This window comes from Pongo abelii, chromosome 2 (assembly GCF_028885655.2).
Source record: "Pongo abelii isolate AG06213 chromosome 2, NHGRI_mPonAbe1-v2.0_pri, whole genome shotgun sequence".
NCBI lineage: Eukaryota > Metazoa > Chordata > Mammalia > Primates > Hominidae > Pongo > Pongo abelii.
Window position 1 is genome coordinate 93,272,545 of NC_085928.1, and position 24,419 is coordinate 93,296,963.

At 39.3% G+C, this 24,419-nt stretch overlaps 1 protein-coding gene across 27 annotated transcripts in view; it reads left to right on the plus strand.

The window, feature by feature from the left end:
• FHIT (fragile histidine triad diadenosine triphosphatase) overlaps window positions 1-24,419 on the plus strand; it is a 1,506,756-nt gene that overhangs the window by 197,810 nt on the left and 1,284,527 nt on the right. For 20 of the 27 annotated variants that reach the window (XM_063722037.1, XM_063722040.1, XM_063722039.1 and 17 more), the window contains one exon: window positions 11,583-11,635. The exons of the other annotated variants lie outside the window; for them this stretch is intronic. The gene's annotated coding sequence lies outside the window, so the exon portion shown is untranslated. The remainder of the gene's footprint in view (window positions 1-11,582; window positions 11,636-24,419) is intronic. 27 annotated transcript variants of the gene reach the window in all.

Consider the following 24,419-nt stretch of genomic DNA (forward strand, 5'->3'; position numbering starts at 1 on the left):
TTGAGGTGGAGTTTTGCTCTTGTTGCCCAGGTTGCTGGAGTGCAATGGCACGATCTAGGCTCACTGCAACCTCTGCCTCCTGGGTTCAAGTGATTCTCCTGCCTCAGCCTCTTGAGTAGCTGGGATTACAGGCATGTGCCACCACACCCGGCTAATTTTGTATTTTTAGTAGAGATGGGGTTTCTTCATGTTGGTGAGGCTGGTCTCGAACTCCTGACCTCAGGTGATCCACCTGCCTCGGCCTCCCAAAGTGTTGGGATTACAGGTGTGAACCACCACACCCGGCCGAACACAATTTTTTTAAAAAGCCCCAAGAATCATTAACTTCTTCTCCCATCCTCTTTTTCTTTCCAGGACATATTTTTTTGTATATGTAAACGTATTGTGGGCATCATTCTTGTTATTTACCTGAGAACTTCTCAAGAGGCATGGCAGGTTGAAGAATTCCATGTGTCACCATATATTTGAGATCTCTTAAGTACATTTTTTAGTTTCCCAACAGCCACTCACTTTTCAGGGTGGATTTGGAAGAGAGTCCTTCCCTGCAGTGGATGGGAGGCAGGGGCACCTGGTGCTTCTAGTCCTCATTCCCTGGTTTCATTGTTATTCATTGTTCCCTTGGCAAGGAAACATATTTCAGAGTTTCACATTTTTCTGTTAATATTTATCAAAATACCATAGCAGTTGTATCATACAGCAGCAGAAAATTTCAAAAGTTCTTTATTTTTGTTGACTTTGGAACCTATATCTGATATCTTGATGAATCTTTATAGGAGAGAAGAAAATGCTAAAAATCATCTTCATTTAAAAAAATAATAGATTAATTAACATCTAAAAGAATTACCAGCCTCTCAATAGGTGGAGGGATCTTGGAATCTTATTATAAATGTGTTCATTCTAAGCATGGATCTAACAATAGAATGTAGTGCAGCACTACTCAAAGGGTGATCCTTGTCCTGGTGCCAGTATGCAACAAAATAAGCACAGAAATTGAGAGTAAGGATTTAGAAACTCGTGGGCAATTTAACAGAGTAAATTTGTCTGTTGACTCCAATAACAACTTTTGACTTTTACTTTGAATGCCTTTATTCCGCAGTGATTCATTTTCATTGCACTTTGTAAAAGTATTGATCGGCGCTAGATTGGGGGTGGGTGTGGTTGGCAGGAACAATCCTGATCCTCCCTCACAGTTCATTCGTTTAACACTTGTGTATTTAGGTGCAAAACACAAGCCCCAAGCACTGGTTTTTCATAGCCATGTGTGAGTCCTGGATATGCTCTTTACTGGCTGTCGAACTTGGGCCAGTTACCAAGTCTTTCTAAAGGTCATACTCTCTATCCTGAAAATATAAGTAAGATGGTACTATTCTTTGCAGGGTTGCTGCTAGGATTAGTTGAGATGTTACAGGTACATCTGCAGAGTTACTGCATCAGGGTTCAGCCAACTTTGGAAGTCCTGGGAAGAACACGAGTGTGGTACTTGGTGCATAATAAAATTTAATAAATGTTTACCATGATTTGTTTTTAAGTAGAATTTGTATATGCCTTATAGCCTCTCTGAGGGATATTGGGAAACAAAATTCAGTGGTAGCCTCATTTAGGTCACACCTTTACAAAGCTCTCTCAGGACATGGACTTGAAGGAAAAGTTTATGTTTAGGCTCCAACAAAAGTCTTTTCTCAAAGATTATATCTTTACTGGTTTTCTTCATCTTCTATCTTCTGATGGTGTGTGGAAATTACTAGAACATGTGTATAGAGAGCAGCTCCAGGGAGCAGATGTGCATTCTTACTCATCATTAGATGCAGTGTAACTTTCGCCCTGCCTCATGAATTTTGACTCTACTTTGGAAAAATAGTCACACACAACTTCTTGATAGAGTTTCCAAAATTAACTTCCAGAACTTTATACAGAAGGTCATGAGACTCCCCACATCTCTTTGCATGTGTTATATTTCTTTTTTGGCTTAAAATTTGCATATTTATTATTCATGCAACAAACATCTATCAGAAACATTTCCAGGGCCTGTCATTTGCCAACCTAGTGGTAGTTGCTGTAGCTTCTAGAAAAATGGAAGTATTTTAGCCAGTGAGATATGTCAGCCAAAATAACCCAAGAAGCCAGGGGTGGTGTCTCAAGCCTGTAATCCCAGAACTTTGGGAGGCTGAGGTGAGCAGATGGCTTGAGGCCAGGAGCTCGAGATCAGCCTGGGTAACATGGTAAAGCCTTGTCTCTACCAAAAATACAAAAATTAGCCAGGTGTGGTGGCGCATGCCTGTAGACCCAGCTATTTGGGAGGCTGAGGTGGAAGGATCATTTGAGCCTGGGGAGTGCCTGCCACTGCACTCCAGTCTGGATGAGGGAGTGAGACCCTGTCTCAAAAACAAACAAATAAACAAATAAACAAACAAACAACAAACAAACAGAGATAGTGGTACTTATGGAGCCAAAGCAGGAGATGCCTTGTAGTTATTCAGAAAATCTCATTGTCATAGACATTTTCATTATAACTTCATCTCCAGGTCTCTTTCTTCATAGATTTTTTTAACGCACATTTTTTTTCACATTTTAATCTTTGAAATTGGGATATATGTCATAATTGATAGTCACTTATAATCACTTCAGATTGGTAGCAGTTGGGACAACTGTTGTTTGTCTGCACCTATATGAGTATTGAAAGGGAAACATCAAAATTCACAAAATGGGTGTCTATGGCTTGGAAGAAAATCCAAGGAATAGTATTGGAGCATTCTTAGAAGAAATATCTGCGCACTTGATGACACAAAGGAGGGCAATGTGCAGGCTGTAGTGATCTGTCCAATTTCTCCTAGCTGGAAGTGAAAGAGCTGGTCCAACCAATGTCTGACTCCTATCTTGTGCCTTAAAAAATGTATCTTGGAAAATTTCAAATATACACAAATGTAGAACTAATAGCATAATGAACACCCATGCATGCATCATCCAGCTTTAATAATTATCAATATCTTGCCAATCTTACTTCCTCTGTCCCCATTTTATTTTTTCGTTCTTTCTTTTCTTTTGCTTGAGCGCATTAAAGCATATGCTGGATATCATGTCTTGTCACCTGAAAATTCTTCAGTAGGTATCTCTAACTGATAAGGGCCTTACCTCCTTTATTTAAATTCCATGCCATCATCACATTTAATGAAATTAATAATTCCTTAATATTTTCTAATATCCAGTCCATATTTGCATTTCCCTAATTGTTCTTTTGTTGATGGTTTTGTTCAAGTCAGAATCCAAAAAAGATTCACACATTGCATTGAATTGTTATGTTGCTTGTCTCCTTTATTTTTAATTAGTCCTCGTATCCCCTTCCTCTCAGTATCTTTGATTTGTGAGAGAAACTGGATCACTTGCTCTATATTTTGAAGATGGCTGTTTGCTTTTTTGTGGCAGTGTTTAATTTATTTCTCTGTATGGGAAAAGAAATATCTTTTATTCCCATCCTAGTTTTATGATGGAAGCCACTATAACAAAAGATAGATTAACAAGAGAAAAGCAAACCGATTTATTTAATATAAGTTTCATGTGACATGGGAGCCTTCATAAGGAAATGAAGGCCCAAAGAAGTGGTTAAACCTGTGTACTTTTTATGCTAGGTTTGATGAAGAGTGGGAAGAGGTGAAGTATGATTGGCCATATGATTGGGAGTGTGATCTAATGGTAATAAACTGGGGGAGGGAATTTAGCAAGGCCTGTTTGTTCAGCTTCTTCTCTGTGTCCCTGTGTCTTCAGAGGTAAGGATGTTCCTTTCCTCCATGTATAAGGAGGGCACCTCTAAAATGGTCTTATGACCTGCTCCAGGGGATGCTCAAAAAAATCCTTCCGTTGGTTCATGACCTGCTTCAGGAGAGAAGGGCAGAAGGTGAGAGTGACCTTCCCCCTTCTGCTGTTTTCTTAAATACCAAGGTGTCATATTTTAGGAAAGCGTGTCCTGAACCCAATCACCACTATAACCTGGTATTTAGTCTGGAGTCTTGGCTAGATTTTATAGAGATTTTTTAGGCAAGAATACTTCATAGATGGTGCTATGTATGTCCTATTTCATCACAGCATGAAGGAAATAATGATATATGTCCTTTTAGTGAAGGTAACATGAGTTAGTTCATTCAGGTATGGTCAGACTGTTCTGTTACCGAGTTCCCTATCATGCCTACACTGATGGTTTTATGTCCACTCATGGTAGTTTCCTATATCTGGATATAGGTCTTATATCATTAGGGGATGCAAAATAGCAGTTTTCTAGTTGTGTCATTTCTCCTGCATTTATTACATGGAGATCTATAAAAAACTTTTTCTTATCAACCATTTGGTTACTCTGATATACAGTTCGCATAGGCAGGAAATTAATTGTTTATCATATTTTAATTTTTAATTAGTGAATGAATGCCTAATAACTTCCATTTTGTAACATTGGTATGTTGGTAAAATTGGTTACCAACTAGAAGTTCTTAGGCATTCATTCGTTAACATCTCATGAGTTTTCATGCATGTGTCATTATGAAGTTATGGATTTAAAAAATATGTATATATATTTTAATTATACTTTAAGTTTTAGGGTACATGTGCACAACGTGAAGCTTTGTTACATATGTATACATGTGCCATGTTGATGTGGTGCACCCATTAACTTGTCATTTACATTAGGTATATCTCCTAATGCTATCCCTCCCCACTCCCCCAACCCCACAACAGGCCCTGGTGTGTGATGTCCCCTGCCCTGTGTCCAAGTGATCACATTGTTCAGTTCCTACCTATGAGTGAGAACATGTGGTGTTTGGTTTTCTGTCCTTGTGATAGTTTGCTGGAAATGATTATTTCCAGCTTCATCCATGTCCCTACAAAGGACATGAACTCATCCTTTTTTATGGCTGCATGGTATTCCATGGTATATATGTGCCACATTTTCTTAATCCAGTCTATCATTGTTGGACATTTGGGTTGGTTCCAGATCTTTGCTATTGTGAATAGTGCCACAATAAACATACGTGTGCATATGTCTTTATAGCAGCATGATTTATAATCCTTTGGGTACGTACCCAGTAATGGGATGGCTGGGTCAAATGGCATTTCTAGTTCTGGATCCCTGAGGAATTGCCACACTGTCTTCCACAATGGTTGAACTAGTTTACAGTCCCACCAGCAGTGTAAAAGTGTTCCTATTTCTCCATATCCTCTCCAGCACCTGCTGTTTCCTGACTTTTTAATGATTGCCATTCTAACTGGTGTGAGATGGTATCTCATTGTGGCTTTGATTTGCATTTCTCTTATGGCCAGTGATGATGAGCATTTTTTCCTGTGTCTGTTGGCTGCATAAATGTCTTCTTTTAAGAAGTGTCTGTTTATATCCTTCACCCACTTTTTGATGGGGTTGTTTGATTTTTTTCTTGTAAATTTGTTTAAGTTCTTTGTAGATTCTGTATATTAGCCCTTTGTTAGATGGGTAGATTGCAAAAATTTTCTCCCATTCTATAGGTTGCCTGTTCACTCTGATGGTGGTTTCTTTTACTGTGCAGAAGCTCTTTAGTTTAATTAGATCTCATTTGCCAATTTTGGCTTTTGTTACCATTGCTTTTGGTGTTTTAGACATGAAGTCCTTGCACAAGCCTATGTCCTGAATGGTATTGCCTAGGTTTTCTTCTAGGGTTTTTTATGGTTTTAGGTCTAACATTTAAGTCTTTAATCCATCTTGAATTAACTTTTGTATAAGGTGTAATGAAGGGATCCAGTTTCAGCTTTCTACATATGGCTAGCCAGTTTTCCCAGCACCATTTATTAAATAGAGAATCCTTTCTCCATTTCTTGTTTTTGTCAGGTTTGTCAAAGATCAGATGGTTGTAGATGTGTGGTATTATTTCTGAGGGCTCTGTTCTGCTCCATTAGTCTGTATCTCTGTTTTGGTGCCAGCACCATGCTGTTTGGGTAGCCTTGTAGTATAGTTTGAGTCAGGTAGTGTGATGGCTCTAGCTTTGTTCTTTTGGCTTAGGATTGACTTAGCAATGTGGGCTCTTTTTTGGTTCCATATGAACTTTAAAGTAGTTTTTTCCAATTCTATGAAGAAAGTCACTGGTAGCTTGATGGGGATGGCATTGAATCTATAAATTACCTTGGGCAGTATAGCCATTTTCACAATATTGATTCTTCCTATCCATGAGCATGGAATGTTCTTCTATTTGTTTGTGTCCTCTTTTATTTCATTGAGCAGTGGTTTGTAGTTCTCCTTGAAGAGGTTCTTCACATATCTTGTAAGTCGGATTCCTAGGCATTTTATTGTCTTTGAAGCAATTGTGAATGGGAGTTCACTCATGATTTGGCTGTCTGTTTGTCTGTTATTGGTGTATAAGAATGCTTGTGATTTTTGCACATTGATTTTGTATCCTGAGACTTTGCTGAAGTTGCCTATCAGCTTAAGGAGATTTTGGGCTGAGATGATGGGGTTTTCTAAATATACAATCATGTCATCTGCCAATAGCTAGAATTGGACTTACTCTTCTCCTAATTGAATACCCTTTATTTCTTTCTCTTGCCTGATTGCCCTGGCCAGAACTTCCAACACTATGTTGAATAGGAGTGGTGAAAGAGGGCATCCCTGTCTTGTGCCAGGTTTCAAAGGAATGCTTCCAGTTTTTGCCCATTCAGTATGATATTGGCTGTGGGTTTGTCATAAATAGCTCTTGTTATTTTGAGATACATCCCATCAATACCTAGTTTATTGAGAGTTTTTAGCATAAAGGGCTGTTGAATTTTGTCAAAGGCCTTTTCTGCATCTCGTCAGATAACCATGTGGTTTTTGTCTTTGGTCCTGTTTATATGATGGATTATGTTTATTGATTTGCATATGTTGAACCATCCTTGCATCCCAAGGATGAAGCCAACTTGATCAAGTTGGATAAGCTTTTTGATGTGCTGCTGGATACGGTTTGCCAGTATTTTATTGAGGATTGTTGAATTGATGTTCATCAGGGATATTGGTCTAAAAGTCTCTTTTTTTTGTTGTGTCTCTGCCAGGCTTTGGTATCAGGATGATGCTGGCCTCATAAAATGAGTTAGGGACGATTCCCACTTTCTCTATTGATTGGAAGATTTTCAGAAGCAATGGTACAAGCTCCTCTTTGCACCACTGGTAGAATTTGGCTGTGAATCCATCTGGGTCCTGGACTTTTTTTCATTGCTAGGCTATTAATTATTGCCTCAATTTCAGAGCCTGTTATTGGTCTATTCAGGGATTCAACTTCTTTTTGGTTTAGTCTTGGGAGGGTGTATGTGTCAAGGAATTTATCCATTTCTTCTAGATTTTCTAGTTTCTTTGTGTAGAGGTGTTTATAGTACTCTCTGATGGTAGTTTGTATTTCTGTGGGATCGGTGGCGATATCCCCTTTATCATTTTTTATTGTGTCTATTTGATTCTTCTCTCTTTTCTTCTTTATTAGTTTTGCTAGCGGTCTATTAATTTTGTTGATGCTTTCAAAAAACCAGCTCCTGGATTCATTGATTTTTTGAAGGGTTTTTTGTGTCTCTATCTCCTTCAGTTCTGCTCTGATCTTAGTTTTTTCTTGCCTTCTGTTGGCTTTTGAATTTGTTTGCTCTTGCTTCTCTAGTTCTTTTAATTGTAATGATAGGGTGTCAATTTTAGGTTTTTCCTGTTTTCTCTTGTGGGCATTTAGTGCTATAACTTTCCCTCTACACACTGCTTTGAATGTGTCCCAGAGATTCTGGTATGTTGTGTCTTTGTTCTCATTGGTTTCAAAGAACATCTTTATTTCTGCCTTCATTTCATTACGTACCCAGTAGTCATTCAGGAGCAGGTTGTTCAGTTTCCAAGTAGTTGAGTGGTTTTGAGTGAGTTTCTTAATCCTGATTTCTAGTTTGATTGCACTGTGGTCTGAGAGACAGTTTGTTATAATTTCTGTTCTTTTACATTTGCTGAGGAGTGCTTTACTTCCAACTATGTGGTCAGTTTTGGAATAAGTATGATGTGGTGCTGAGAAGAATGTATATTCTGTTGATTTGGGGTGGAGAGTTCTGTAGATGTCTGTTAGGTCCACTTGGTTCAGAGCTGAGTTCAATTCCTGGATATCCTTGTTAACTTTCTGCCTTGTTGATCTGTCTAATGCTGCCAGTGGGGTGTTAAAGTCTCCCATTATTATTGTGTGGGAGGCTAAGTCTCTTTGTAGGTCTCTAAGGGCTTGCTTTATGAATCTGGGTGCTCCTGAATTGGGTGCATATATATTTAGTATAGTTAGCTCTTCTTGTTGAATTCATCCCTTTACCATTATGTGATGGCCTTGTTTGTCTCTTTTGATCTTTGTTGGTTTAAAGTCTGTTTTATCAGAGACTAGGATTGCAACCCCTGCTTTTTTTGTTTGTTTGTTTTCCATTTGCTTGGTAGATCTTCCTCCATTCCTTTATTTTGAGCCTATGTGTGTCTCTGCACGTGAGATGGGTTTCCTGAATACAGCACACTGATGGGTCTTGACTGTTTATCCAATTTGCCAGTCTGTGTCTTTTAATTGGAGCATTTTCCCATTTACATTTAAGGTTAATATTGTTATGTGTGTATTTAATCCTGTCATTTTGATGTTAGCTGGTTATTTGGCTTGTTAGTTGATGCAGTTTCATCCTAGTATTGATGGTTTTTATAGTGTGGCATGTTTTTGCAGTGGCTGGTACTGGTTGTTCCTTTCCATGTTTAGTGCTTCCTTCAGGAGCTCTTGTAAGGCAGGCCTGGTGGTGGCTTAATCTCTCAGCATTTGCTTGTCTGTAAAGGATTTTATTTCTCCTTCACTTGTGAAGCTTAGTTTGGCTGGTTATGAAATTCTGGGTTGAAAATTCTTTTCTTTAAGAATGTTGATTATTGGCCCCCACTCTCTTCTGGCTTGTAGAGTTTCTGCTGAGAGATCAGCTGTTAGTCTGATGTGCTTCCCTTTGTGGGTAATCGGACCTTTCTCTCTGGCTGCCCTTAACATTTTTTCCTTCATTTCAACTTTGATGAATCTGACAATTATGTGTGTTGGAGTTGCTCTTCTCAAGGAGTATCTTTGTGGCGTTCTCTCTATTTCCTGAAAGTTAATGTTGGCCTGCCTTGCTAGATTGGGGAAGTTCTCCTGGATAATATCCTGCAGAGTGTTTTCCAACTTGGTTCCATTCTCCCCGTCACTTTCAGGTACACCAATCAGATGTAGATTTGGTCTTTTCATATAGTCCCATATTACTTGGAGCCTTTGTTTGTTTCTTTTTATTCTTTTTTCTCTAAACTTCTCTTGTCACTTCATTTCATTCATTTGTTCTTCATTTAGTGATACCCTTTCTTCCACTTGATCGAATCGGCTACCGAAGCTTGTACATGTGTCACGTAGTCCTTGTGCCATGGTTTTCAGCTCCACCAGGTCATTTAAGGACTTCTCTACACTGGTTATTCTAGTTAGCCATTCATCTAATCTTTTTTCTAGGTTTGTAGCTTCTTTGCGATGGGTTCGAACATCCTCCTTTAGCTTGGAGAAGTTTGTTATTACTGATCATCTGAAGCCTTCTTCTCTCAACTCGTCAAATTCATTCTCCATCCCGCTTTGTTCCCTTGCTGGCGAGGAGCTGCGTTCCTTTGGAGGAGAAGAGGCACTCTGATTTTTAGAATTTTCAGCTTTTCTACTCTGGTTTCTCCCCATCTTTGTGGTTTTATATCTACCTTTGGTCTTTGATAATGGTGACGTACAGATGGGGTTTTGGTGTGGATGTCCTTTCTGTTTGTTAGTTTTCCTTCTACCAGTTAGGATCCTCAGCTGCAGGTCTGTTGGAGTTTGCTGGAGGTCCACTCCATACCGTGTTTGCCTGGGTATCACCTGTGGAGGCTGCAGAACAGCAAATATTGCAGAAAGGCAAATGTTGCTGCCTAATCTTTCCTCTGGAAGGTTCGTCTCAGAGGGGCACTGTGCTGTATGAGGTGTCAGTCGGCCCTTTCTGGGAGGTGTCTCTCAGTTAGGCTACTCGGGGTTCAGGAACCCACTTGAAGAGGCAGTCTGTCCATTCTCAGATGTCAAACTCCATGCTTGGAGAACCACTGCTCTCTTCAAAGCTGTCAGACAGGGACGTTTAAGTCTGCAGAAGTTTCTGCTGCCTTTTGTTCAGCTATGCCCTGCCCCCAGAGGTGGAGTCTACAGAGGCAGGCAGGCCTCCTTGAGCTGCAGTGGGCTCCACCCAGTTTGAGCTTCTGGGCCACTTTGTTTTCCTACTCAAGCCTCAGCAATGGTGGATGCCCCTCCCCCAGCCTCACTGCCACTTTGCGGTTCGATCTCAGACTGCTGTGCTAACAGACAGCAAGGCTTCGTGGGTGTGGGACCCTCCGAGCTAGGCGCGGGATATAATCTCCTGGTGTGCCGTTTGCTAAGACCGTTGGAAAAGCACAGTATTAGGGTGGGAGTGTTCTGATTTTCCAGGTACCATTTGTCACGGCTTCCCTTGGCTAGGAAAGGGAATTCCCTGACCCCTTGCGCTGCCTGGGTGAGGCGATGCCTGCCCTGCTTTGGCTCACACTCCATGGGGTGCACCCAGTGTCCAACAAGCCCCAGTGAGATGAACCCGGTACTTCAGTTGGAAATGCAGAAATCACCTGTCTTCTGCGTTGCTCAAGCTGGGAGCTGTAGACTGGAGTTTTTCCTATTCGGCTATCTTGGAACCTCTCCCTGTTTATTCTAAAAATATATTTTGTATGTTTTAATTTATTTCTGTTCTTAACCTTTTTGATGCTCAGATTTTCCCTTCCTAGGCCAGTGAGAACTCCGGGTATCCTTACTTTTTAAAAAAAGTGTTTAATTTTTTTTTTTTTTCAGTCAGAGGCTCATTTTGTCACCCAGGCTGGAGTGCAGTGGCACCGTCTCAGCTCACTGCAACCCCTGGCTCCTGGGTTCAAGCAATTCTTCTGCCTCAGGCTCCCAAGTAACTGGCATTACAGGTACCCGCCACCACACCTGGCTAATTTTTTGTATTTTTAGTAGAGACAGGGTTTCACCATGTTGGCCAGGCTGGTCTCGAACTCCTGACCTCAAGTGATCCGCCCACTTCGGCTTCCCAAAATGCTGGGATTACGGGTGTGAGCCACTGCACCCTGCCTGTTTAAATTTTTATTGTGTAAAATGCCAAATATATACGGAACTAGAGAGAATAGTGTGATCAATTCTCATAAACCCATATTCTGTTTTAAAAGTAATCAACTCACAGCCAGTTTTGTTTCTTTTATACCCAACTTACCTCCGATGTTCCTTATTGCTTATGATTTCATCTTTGAACACTTTAAGTTTCAATCCTGTTGTCCTTTAACTTCCATGTTACTGCCCTACAAGATGTCCCAGGTAGGTTATATGCTTTTAACCATTTAATTTACTTCATTAATTAACCAGAGTGATACTAGCTGCTTTAGCATTATAGACTCCAAAATGTAATATGGCTTAAACTAAATGGAAGTTTTTTTTATTTACGTAACAGTCTGGTATCAGTGCTTCTGCAAAAGAGTTTTCTTCCTGGGATATTTCATATGTCTCCCATCTTGTGTTTCTGCCTTTCCCTAGGTCCGTAGTGCTATCTACATCCAGACAGTGGAAGGGAGAGAAAGAGAAAGAAGGTAAAACCATTTCTTAAAATACTTAACCAGAATTGGCACATATGCCATTGGCTAAAGTCACCTGGCCACACAAGCGGGTCTGTTCAAAAATAATAAATGTTTAGAAGGAGAAATATATGAATTTTTGATAAATAGCCTTCAGTTCTCACATTATACTGCACTATACATTCAAGGACTACACAAAGATTTTGAAATTCTCACTTTTTTCATTATTATCATAATTACTTTTTTTATATCTTTAAGGTATTGTTCTAGTTCATAACATGCATTTTATTAGCTCAAAAGAATTATTGCTTTCCAAGTAAGAGCATTGAGGGAATCAGTGATGTATGAGCCTTGAGTTGAGCAGATTTTTTTTTTGCTTTATTTTTTAAATTGTGGAATCATACCTGTCTATAAATTATAGATGGGCATTTGTATCTTTGTAAGGAAGCAAAAGTAGATATCAGCAATTGTGAGTTTGTCAGATTTCTGAAAAAGTAGGAATTATATCAATAAAAAGAAGGGCTGATTAATATCCATGATCACACATAGGTAGAAGGTCAAATAGCGTTGCTGATTGGTAGATAAATCAAGAGACCCAAGAGGAACGATGACTCGCACAGACTTGGTCTCCATTTCTTAGGAGGTGCGGATTCTGGGTAGTCTTGTAAATTTTTTTTTTTTTTTTTTTTTTAGATGGAGCCTGGCTCTGTCACCAGGCTGGAGTGCAGTGGCACGATCTCAGCTCACTGCAACCTCTGCCTCCCAGGTTCAAGCGATTGTCCTTCCTCAGCCTCCTGAGTAGCTGGGACTAGAGGCATGCCACCACACCGAGCTAATTTTTGTATTTTTAGTAGAGGTGGGGTTTCAGCATGTTGGCCAGGATGGTGTCGATCTCTTGACCTCGTGATCCACCTGCCTCAGCCCCCTAAAGTGCTGGGATTACAGGCGTGAACCATCGCGCCCAGCCAGTCTTGAAAATTTTAATATGAGGTTATTGAACCTTGTTTTAGTAAGTTCTAAACTGAGTTGAGACATCCAGTGTCCAAGATGCGTACCAGGGCAGAGAGGGGATGTCCTAGGGGAGGAAGGGGTGGCAGGGAAAATGGCTGCCAAGGATAGGAAGCCTCATCTCTGCTATATTGCTGATTTATGGACATGCTCCCTCCCTGAGGGGTTACCAGTCAGGCCTGGGCCCTCAGCTGGTTGTGGGCTCTCTGAAGAGGCAAAGGTTTTCCATCAGGGGGAATAAGGTATAAGTGGCTCTTATTGTGTTGTTGCCATATGATTTGAAGGATAACTGAATAGGGTTGGGATGTCTGAAACTGTTCTTCTGCTAGCATATATCCATGCTTCATGTGCAAATGTTTAATAGAAGCAACAGATACCACACACATCTCCACTACCCTTGGGCCATGTGTAGTCTGCTTCATTCTGTGTAGATCCCTTCATCAAGTTAAAGATTAACGATTAGAAAACTCTGTGCCTCAACTCAAACGTGCCAAAATATTAACATTAGAGTGTTTTAAAAAAGCAGTGACAATATTCAGATTGATGTGTTATTTAACAAATTAGATACTCTAGCTTATAAAAATTCATCTTTCTTTAAGGGATTTAATAAAACCATTATCATTCTGGATAGACAAATAAATTGGTGGCCTATCACCTTATCCATTTTTCCTAAATTGCTCTTTGTGCAAAATAAGGTTTGCGCTGATCGTGCTGATCCTCAAGAGTACTTTCAATCCAATGTTTAAAAAACAAAATAAGGTGGAGGAATTCTCTGGGTCTGTGAAACTTGATTTAGGTAACAGGCTGTAGTAGATGCTGGTATATGTTTATTGTGATTCAGCAAATGTTTTAGGTCATATACAATAATCTAACTTTTACATTTGCTTTCTTTTGAGAAGGTTTTATTCCAAAGAAGCTTAATTTGGACATTTAAAGGGGAGAGTAAGGTTTCGTTAAACCCCTTTGAGGTTTGCAAATGCCCTTTCTCATTCAAGAAAAACCACAGTATTATTCACCATGATTCAGACCCACAAGGACTTATTTCATTCTGATGCTCTTTCTTTGCTACCGTAAGTGATGTCACTTGAATTACAAAGAGGGGCCTGGCTTTCAGAAGAATCTTCAAGTTAGTAATAATATTCTATTCTAAGTGCTGCTGTGGCCCACAGTTGATATCCCTTACAAGTTTTTTTTGTTTGTTTTTATACTTTAAATTCCAGGATATGTGTGCAGAATGTGCGGGTTTGTTATATAGGTATACATGCGCCATGGTGGGTGCTACACCCATCAACCCGTCATCTGCATTAGGTATTTCTCCTAATGCTATCCCTCCCCTAGACTCCTACCCCCCAACAGGCCCCGGTATGTGATGTTCCCCTCCCTGTGTCCATGTGTTCTCATTGTTCAACTCCCACTTACGAGTGAGAACATGTGGTGTTTGGTTTTCTGTTCTTGTGTTAGTTTGCTGAGAATGATGGTTTCCAGCTTCATCCATGTCCCTGCAAAGGACATGAACTCACCCTTTTTTATGGCTGCATAGTATTCCATGGTGTATATGTGCCACATTTTCTTTATCCAGTCTGTCATTGATGGAAATCCCTCGCAAGTTTTAAAGAATATAGGGCACAAGGGAGCAAAATACAGTCAGAAATATTGGTAAGAATTGTAAGACTTTCTGTATATAAGTAGATCTCCCAGTAAGGATTTCACGATGTCTAAAGTAATCTTTCTGTAAAATGTTGTTGTAGTAATCTTTCTATGAAACGTTTGTGTTTCTTACTAGATACAAGGGTAGTCTTTGTCAAAATGGTAGTGCTGGTGGTAGCAACAGTAGTAGGAGCTAACCTGAGCGTTTGCTGTGTGTCAGGCACCACACTGAGTGTCTTTCCTGATTACATCAGTATCTTGGAAATTGCGGCCAACTGTAGCCTTCCTGATTTTTGCTATTTCCCCATATAATCTTTACTTTGTACATATATATTTTTAAGTGATTCCCTTTAAATTATTATGGAAGTTTTCCAAATATGAACCAAGTAGAGTGAATAGTGCAATTAATTTCCATGTTATCTAACACATAGAGCAGGCTTCATGTGCATGCAGCCTGAGAGCTGTTCAGAGCCCATGGCTTATGAAGGCCCACATTTGGTTTAATGTGGTTATATGGTTCTTCTGTCACTTTTTTAAAATTCTTAAGCAGTTATGAGAGGCTCTGCATTTTTATTTTGCTCTGGGTCCTGCAAATTATGAAGCAGGTTGTATACCTAGATTCAATAATCATCAAGATTTTTACTACGTTTTCTTCATATTGTCTTTTTCCCTCCCCTCCTTTCTTTTTCTCTTCTGAAGTATTTTAAAGCAAATTGCAGACATCACTTCACTTTACTCTGATGTACTTCAGAATGCAGCTGTAACAAATATGGACATTTTTGTACTTAAGCACAATGCCATTATTATATCAAGCAATATAAACAGTAATTATTTGGTATTATCTAATCCAGCTCCACATTGAAACTTCCCCAAGTGACTTGAAAATGTCATTTACTGTTTTTCCTTATTTTCATATTCAAACAAATTCAAACATATTACATATGTCCCTTAAGTCTCTTAACCTAGAGAAATCCTGCCTCCATTCCCACTGTGGACTTGTTATAGAAGCAGGATCTTTTGTTCTGTAGGAAGTCACACATTCTGGTTTCATATGCCCTTATTTAATGTGTTCCTTCACCACTTTTTTTAAGGGACGCTGTCTCTAAATTTGACTTAACATAAATGTTTTTGGCAAGAATGCTTTGCAGAGGGTGTCTTTACTATGTTTATTGGAAGCATCCACTATTCAGAACCTGTTTTATTGAAGCTGAGATTCGTCATTGGTTTTGGCAGGTAACAGACTGACTATTCCATTTTAAAGTTCCATATTAATTTTTCATGTAATTGTTTCTTCAATTGATGATTGTTAGTTAAATTAATTATGTCATTAAATAATTGCAAAAATCGTGATTTCTAATTCTGTTAATTATTTTCCATTTGTCAACTAGATTTTTTCTGTAAAGAACTTTCCCTGACTGACTAGGACTATTTGGAGTGCACTTTTTCTTTTCCTTGACTTAGATTTGTCCTACACAATAATTTTAGTTAGTGTGGTGTTTTAGTCCCTTTTGTGCTGCTATAATAGAATACCTGAGACTCGGTAACTTATAATGAATAGAAATGTATTTGTCTCATGGTCCTAGAGGCAGGGACATCTAAGACCAAGGGTCTGCATTTGGCAAAGGCCTACTTGATGAGTCATCCAATGGCAGAAGGGTAAAAGACATGCACACATGAGTGAGGGAAGAAGGCCTAACTCATTCGTTTTATCAGGAATCCATTCTGGTGATAACTAACCCACTTCTCTGATAACATAATTAATTAATTCATGAGGCCAGAGCCCTCGTGACCTAATTGCCCCTTAAAGGACCCACCTCTGTTGCACTGGGAATTAAGTTTCCAACACATGGACTTTGGGTGACACATTCAAACCATAGCATTTGATGTGCTAATTATATATATTTTAATATGCTGGGAATTAAACACATAATTGTTAACAGAAAAAGAAAACCACTCATATACCATCTAATATCATCTGGTATACTCCCAGTGGTATATGTGCCAGGCTTTGGGAAACACTATTATTTTTCTTGCTTTACAGTTGAGGAAACGGAGAGATAATAAGGTTAAGCGACACTCCCTGGGTGGATTTTAGGCTAGAATCCAAGCACTCTGACACCAGAGCCAAGCATAACCACTCCAATCTTGTAGCGCTTTTCTAAGCGGTCAAAGTTTGCATTAAAAAAGCAGACTGGGCCGGGCACGGTGGCTCACGCCTGGAATCCGAGCACTTTGGGAGGCCGAGGCGGGCAGATCACGAGGTCAGGAGATGGAGACCATCCTGGCTAATACGGTGAAACCCCGTCTCTACTAAAAATACAAAAAATTAGCCAGGTGCGGTGGCGGGCGCCTGTAGTCCCAAGTACTCGGGAGGCTGAGGCAGGAGAATGGCGCGAACTTGGGAGGCGGAGCTTGCAGTGAGCGGAGATAGTGCCACTGCACTCCGGCCTGGGCGAAAGAGCGAGACTCCATCTCAAAAAAACAAACAAACAAACAAAAAAACAAAAGCAGACTGATCTTTGAGGTGAAACCAAGAAGGTAATTTTTTAATGGCAAGTCAGTGAGAAAGCCCAGAACTCTCGGGTAATTGATCTGTGTTCTCACTTTCAGCTGGTGCCACCTCCATGACCAGTGTGATTTATTGTGCTTACCGGTTTAAATCAATAATCTGAGTATATTAGAGCCTAGATTGACGTAATAAACTCCTCAAACTTCCCCAACATAATGCTTTGTAGCTTCTGGATGAAATGCTTAAAACATTTTTTAATCTTTTCTTTATTATTCTTAATAATATAAAACTCATGTTTACAAGACAACAGATAGAAACCATTATTGTTTTTCAAAAGGAAAGGTCATTACAATACCAGCCTAGTCTAGTAAAAGCAGAATGCCAAGCTTTTGTGTCAAATTATTGTTCAGCCCCTTGAATGATAAGAGGAACTTTTGAAGTGCCCTTGGATAGTTTCTGCACTACAATCTGAACACTTGGTTAGTGATATAGTTTGGATGTTTTGTCTCCTCAAATCTCATGTTGAATTGTAATCCCCAGTGTTGGAGGTGGGGCCTGGTAGGGGGTGATTAAATCATGGGGGGCTGATCCCTCATGAATAGCTTAGCATCAGTCACTTGGTGCTATCCCCACAACAGTGAGTGAATTTTGGAGATCTGGTTGTTCAAAGGTGTGTGGCACCTACCACACTCTGTTCTGCCCCTGCTCTCCCCACGTGAAGTGCCTGCTCCTATTTCGCCTTCTGCCACGAGTCAAAGCTCCCTGAGGCCTCCCCAGAAGCCGAGCAGATGCCAGTGCCATGCTTGTACAGCCTCCAGAACTGTGAGCCAATTAAACCTCTTTATAAATTACCCAGTTTCAGGTAGTTCTTTATAGCAATATAAGAATGGCCTAATCGAGTTGGGAAACTTAGATACAGCTTTAAATTTTGAGCATTGTCTCTAACCATTTCATTTGATTTGCCCTTTCACATCAGTGAAATGAAACTGAACACCTCTGAGGGATTTTATCTATAGGAATATGCATGCTAAACATTATTGAGGAGCCAGAAGAGTGAGGTGGAGGGACTAGCTAGAGTAAAAGCAGGGCCCACCTTCCAAATTTACTTTTTACTGGAAAAAATGTCACACCATCACTATCTGACAATTACTTCTTCTTGGATAATATTTAAAAAGGAGATGTTATTTTATGTCATTTATGGAATTTTAAACCCTCAGGAATAATTTAGTCTAATCCTCTCAATTTACATATGAGAAATCTAAAGCCAAGCTAATTTAAATAATTTCTCCCGAGATTACCAGCTAATTAGATGCAGACCTAGAATTAGACCTCAGGTTTCCTGACTGACATACTAAGGTATCATATCAATTAAAGTTATGTGATTGCAAGCAACAGAAACTAATTCTGACTAACTTGTGCACAAGAGGGATATATGCAAAGTAAATATTGGGTAGTTTAACAAAATCTAGTGTCAATTGTAATGTAATTTTTTTGGAGGAGAGGTCAGGACTAGAAATAGTTAAGTAATGTAAAATGTATTTTACATTTAAAAGATCAAAATTGTGACATGCGAAATGCAAAAAATATATGATTTAAAAATTTATTAAGATAAGAGTCATATAACATAAAATCCATTTTAAAGTGAGCAATCCAGTGGCATTTAACTCACTGACAGTGCTGTGCAACCACCATCTCTATCCAGTTCCAAAACATTTCCATCCTTCTAAAATAAAACTCCTCATTTCAATGCAGTTTCTCCTCATTTCCCCAAACCCTTGTCAGCCACCAATCTGTATTCTATCTATGTGGATTTACCTATTCTGGATATTTTATGTAAACGGAATGATACAATATATGATCTTTTGTGTCTTGTTTCTTTCACTTGGCATGTTTTCAAGGTTCACCCAGGTTATAGGATATATCAGAAGTTTATTCCTTTCTTAGGGCTGAATAATATTGCATTGTATGGATATATTACAATTTGCTTATCCTTTGATTCATTGATGGGTGTTGATGGACAAGTGGGCTGTTTCCACCTTTTGGCTATTGTGAACAGTGCTGCTATGAACATGTATGCACAGGTAACTATTTTAGAACCTGTTTTCAATCCTTTTGGATATATACCTACCAGTGAGATTTCTGGGGTACATGGTAATTCCATATCTAAATCTTTGAGAAACTGCCAAACTGTTTTCCACAGTGGCTAAGTCACTGTATATTCCCACCAGCATTGCTGGAGAGTTCCAATTTCTCTATATCTTTACCAACATTTGTTATTTTTCATTAAAGAAAATAATAGCCATCCTATTAGGTGTGAAGTAGCATGTCATTATGGTTTTCATTTGCATTTCCCTAATGACTAATGATGAGCATCTTTTCAGGTGCTTGTTGGCTATTTGCATATTTTTTCTGGAGAAATGTCTGTTAGAGTCCTCTACCCATTACATGGTTTGTTGTTTTTATTGTTGTTGAGTTGTAAGAATTTCTTATACTGTATATTCTGGATACTAGAACCTTGTCAAATATATGATTTACAAATATGTTCTCTGACTCTGTAGATTGTCTTTTCATTTTTTTGATAATGTCTTTGATGTACCAAGGTTTCTAATTTTGATGAGGTACCACTTATCTATTTTTTCTTTTGTTGCTTGTGCTTTTGGTGTCATATATAAGAATTCATTGCCAAATGTGAGGGTAATGATTTTAGCCCTATGCTTTCTTCAAAGAGTTTTACAGTTTAGCACTTATATTTAGATCATTGCTCCATTTTGGGTTAATTTTTATATATGGTGTGAGGAAGGGGTCCAGCTTTATTCTTGGTGTGTGTGGTTATTCAGTTGTTCCAGCACAATTTGCTGAAGAGATTATTATTTCTTCATTAAATGACTTGGTACATTTGTTGAACATCTATGTAGATCATGAAACTTCAGAGTGTTTCCCTTGTGGAGTTTGCTTGGAGTCTTGCTATAGTAGAAAGAATGTTGGTAGGCAGCAAATGTCCACTATGCAGCCCAGCCACTGACCCATCTTTGTGTGAAATTCTGATATACACATATTTTCTTCTGTTGAATTTTCAGCAATAGTGACCTGCAAGAATGTCAGATTTGTGTGTTTGTTAATTTGGGATAATTATTAAAAGAAAGACCTGGGGTTGGAGTATTAAAAACAGACATAAAGTGGAAGGTAGAGTAAGAACAGTTTTTCTATTCAACTTGTCTTCAGGGTCTGTATACATAGTGGAGTCTTTCCTTCTGTGCCAGGCTGTCCAATAGAAATATACTGTGAACCACAAATGTAAGCCCCATATGTAATTTTACATTTTCTAGTAGCCACATTATAAGGAGTAAAAAGAAACAGATGAGATTAATTCTAATAATATATTTCACTTAGCCAAAAATATTAAAAATATTAGTTTTCACCCTGTAATCAATATAAAAAATTATTGATGAGGTATTTTACAGTTTTTTTCCTACTCAGTCTTTGAGGTCTGGTGTGTATTTTACACTTACACCATGTCTGAATTTGGACAAGGCACATTTTGTGTGGCCAGTGGCTACTATATTGGACAGTAGAATTTATATCAAAAGCAGCCATAGACAATATGTAAACAAATAACTGGCTGTGTTCCAGTAAAGCTTTGTTAACAAAAATACGTGGCAGGACACAAGTGATGGTTAATTTTGTGTCAACTTGACTAGGCTAAGAGATATGCTCATTATTCCTGGGTGTGTCTGCAAGGGTGTTTCTGGAAGAGATTAGCGTGTGAATCAGCAGACTAAGTAAAAGTCACCCTCATCAAGGTGACTGAGCATCACCCAATCTCTTGAGGACGTGAATAGGACAAAAAGTGCAGAAATGGCAAATTCACTGTCTCTGTTTGAGTAGCTATGTCCATCTTCTTCTGTCCTCAGATATCAGAGCTCCTTGATCTTGGGCCTTTGATCCAAAGGGACTTACACTGTTGACTCTCCTGGTTCACAGGCCCCTGGGCTTGGACTGGAACTATACCTCCTGCTTTCCTGGGCCTCCAGCTTGCAGATGGCAGATAGTGGGTCTTCTCAGCCTCCATAATGGCATGGGCCAATCCCTCACAATAAATCTCTTTCTGTATATCTACATTTATCCCATTGGTTCTGCTTCTCTGGAGAAGCCTGGCTAATATACTGTCTTTGGCTTGTAGGCTCTGTTCTAGGCTGTTCCTTTTAGCTCTGTTTGCAACAGAGAGGATCTTCTCTTCCCCAAAGCTGATTGTTTAGTTCTATTAGCCCCTTTGCTTACTTCCAGTATCTTAATATGTCTGGCCTCTGGGACTGTGTTTTCCCTGCTCCTTCTGGTTTTGCTGTGCCAGAAATGAGGTGGGATGAAGAATGCTTCAGTTCTTAGGGGTGACTTCTGTGGGTGGATGAGGGAAATGAAAGAAGCTCTTAGGTGCTCTGGCTTCAGGATAGAGAATATAAAACTTACTGCTTACATACACCTCTTACCCTGTGAATATTCACCTTCTGGTAGTACACCTTGTGTTCCTTATCACTCTAAAACAGTCTCTGAATCTTTCCCATCCATAAAAGACCTCTTGAGGTCTCCTAGCTCTGGAAGGTTCCTGGCTCCAAGAGGGAGCCATGAGGAAGTTAAAACTGAAACTTTAAGTTTCACGTGGACAAGTTTACTGTATATAAAGTTCTGTATTTTCAGCAGACAGAATATTATTTACCTATAGGAGTTCCTCAACACATATTTGTTGAATGAATGAAGGAATACATGAATGAACCATCAAAGCAGCTCCAGTTCTGGACTCCAATCACTGACGTTGGTAATAATTTGGTTGCTCAAATCTCCTCTTATGTTCTGTAGCTCAAAAATGCTATGCCCAGATGCTTTAAAATGATGCCACTTGATTCACTCACCTGCCATGAGCATCTGAGCAGTTAGTTCCCAATGACCCAACATGCCTTGATTTATTGTTCATTTGATTTAACTTACAGAAGGTGAACTTACTTTATTTTCCTGCCAGAATTCTGGCTGGATCACGGTTGGTGGTGGTCCTCAGGGAATAAATCTCAGGCGATGGCGCTCAGTCATTTTAGGGTTGCCTGTTCAGTATAGCTTTCATGTGGCTGTCTTAGTGAACACAGGCCTTGAGGCTGATGATGGCATTTTGTAGACAGGCTACAGTGACCTATATTTCATAGAACAGTAGCTGGATTACCTACAAGATAACAACATTCTCACTTGTGGGTAAAATGTGTCATTGTTTCTGGGAACTGAACTTTGAAAAATAAATAAAAATCCATACCTTGATTCCCAAAGCTTTGACATTTAACTGGGATGTTAGAGTAGATGAATTCAATTTACATGAGGTGGGGTAAAAAAGAAAAAATTGAAACTATTTAACAGATTTTCATCTCTTTCTCTCTATATATACTAGTAAGAAAGTAATCAACAAATTTTCAAGTTGAGACATTCAGGCAGAGTTCCACCTTTTGGGCGATTGGACAACTCTGATTTTGCATTCCTCAGGATTTGCTGAAAAGTTTTATAGCAAAGATGGCTCCTGGTTCTGGGTGGTAACCTGTAAGACCTTGTGACTCTGCATATTTAAGAGGACTTTGAAAAAGTATCTGAATTTTACAGTGATAAATTTTAATAACTTGTTTGTGTATTATTAACAAGCTTCTCGTGGTTACCAAAACTTGTAAACAAAGTCATTTTGCCACTGCAGATAGTATCTTCATACATCTGAATATGACCTTGAATTAATAAATAATAACAATAACTTTTACTTATAGTCGTTTTTTGCTGAACAAGAATAGCTTTTGAGATCGGGTTGAAGCATGTTACTTGTCTGCTCAAAACACTACAAGGGCCCCTTATTTCGTTTCATGTAAGTGCTCAAATCTTTGACAATGGATAAGGAAGCCCTTTCCATACCCAGGATCCATACTCCTCTGTTCTCCTACCATTTTACTCGCCTTCTTCCCTTACTCTCCTCCAGCCACATGGGACCCTTGCTGTTATGCAAACAGACCTGCCCTAGGGCTTTTGCACTGGCTTTACCCTTTGAAACTACCCCCCCGGGCAGCTCACAGCCTGCCTCTCCTTTAATGTAACCTTTTCAATGAAACTACCAGACCTGCCATATTTAAAATTCCTGTCTCTCCATCCTCCTGATCCCTCTAAGGCTGCTTTGTTTTATTTTTTTTGTCCTTAGCCTTGAACTGTCTGTCCAATATACCATTTAACTGAGTCACTTATGTTTATTGTATCTGCTTTCCCACCACTAGAATCTAAACTTTGTGAGTACAAAGATCTTTGTCCTCTTTGTTCAGTGATGTGTCCAATAGAAGTTTCTGTGATGATTAAAATGTATATGGCAGACATTAGCCACATGTGCTAATTGAGAACTTTAAATGTGGTTAGTGCAAATAAACCCTTGAATTTTAATTTTATTTAATTTTAACTAACTGAAATGTTAATTGTCACATTTGGCTAGTGGCTACATACCATAAATGACACTGCAGATCTTGAAAACTTATTGAATGAATGAATGAATGTCTCTTTAGAGCATTGCTTCTAATGCTTTAAAGGAATTACCTGGGGTTCTTATTAAAAATGCAGATTCTGGCCAGGCACGGTGGCTCACGCCTGTAATCCCAGCAATTTGGGAGGCTGAGGTGGGTGGATGGCTTGAGCCCAGGAGTTCAAGACCAGCCTAGGCAACATGAAGAAACCCTGTCTCTACTAAAAATAGAAAAATTAGCCAGGCATGGTGGTACATGCCTGTAGTACCAGCTAATCGGGAGGCTGAGGTAGGAGGATCACCTGAGTCTGGGACGCAGAGGTTGCAGTTAGCTGAGACAGTACCACTGCACACCAGCCTGGGCCACAGAGCGAGACCCTGTCTCAAACAAACAAAAATGTAGATTGTGATTCAGGTCTAGGGTGGAGCCCAAGAGCCTGAGGTTCTAACAAGCTCCCAGGTGATAGCTCTTTACACTTTTCATAGCAAGGCTCTGGAAGACTAGTATTGCCTTGCTTTTAGTTTGTGTGTTTATTAAAATAGACCGAGCGGTTCCTCTTTTCCTGGACAAGAGGGATTACTAAGAATAACCTGTTAGACTCAAATAACAGTTGGTAGGCCCAAAAGACCACCAAAAGAAAAAAAAATTCCTTTGCTTCTGATAAGAATGTAATTCTCTTCCTACCTTTTCTCTCTAATTTGGCTGAACTCAGTTGTGGTGCATTTAGAAACTTTTTGTTAAATGCTGTTTTTTTGTATGACAGTTTGTAGCTGCCTAATATGCCTACCTGACTTGCAGCCCATTTTTTTCAGGTCACTGAAGATGTGTCCCTCACAAAGAATTTTTAAGTGGTACTGGATGGCTTAGTTTTGCATCCTCCTATTATCTGAGCTAGCCGGCTAAATCAGATTCCCACAGTAAAAAAATCTCATTAATCTTCCATTGTTATAATCACATTGTTCATCTACAGAATAAACATCACCTAGTTATTCCCTAGGGGAGGAGTTTAAATCTCGTTCATACACCTTAGATTGCTGCAAACCCTTGGTTGTTCTTCTTAATTATCATGTGCTCTTTTCCAGGTGGATTTTTGTCAGAGCGGTAAATCTTGGTGCAG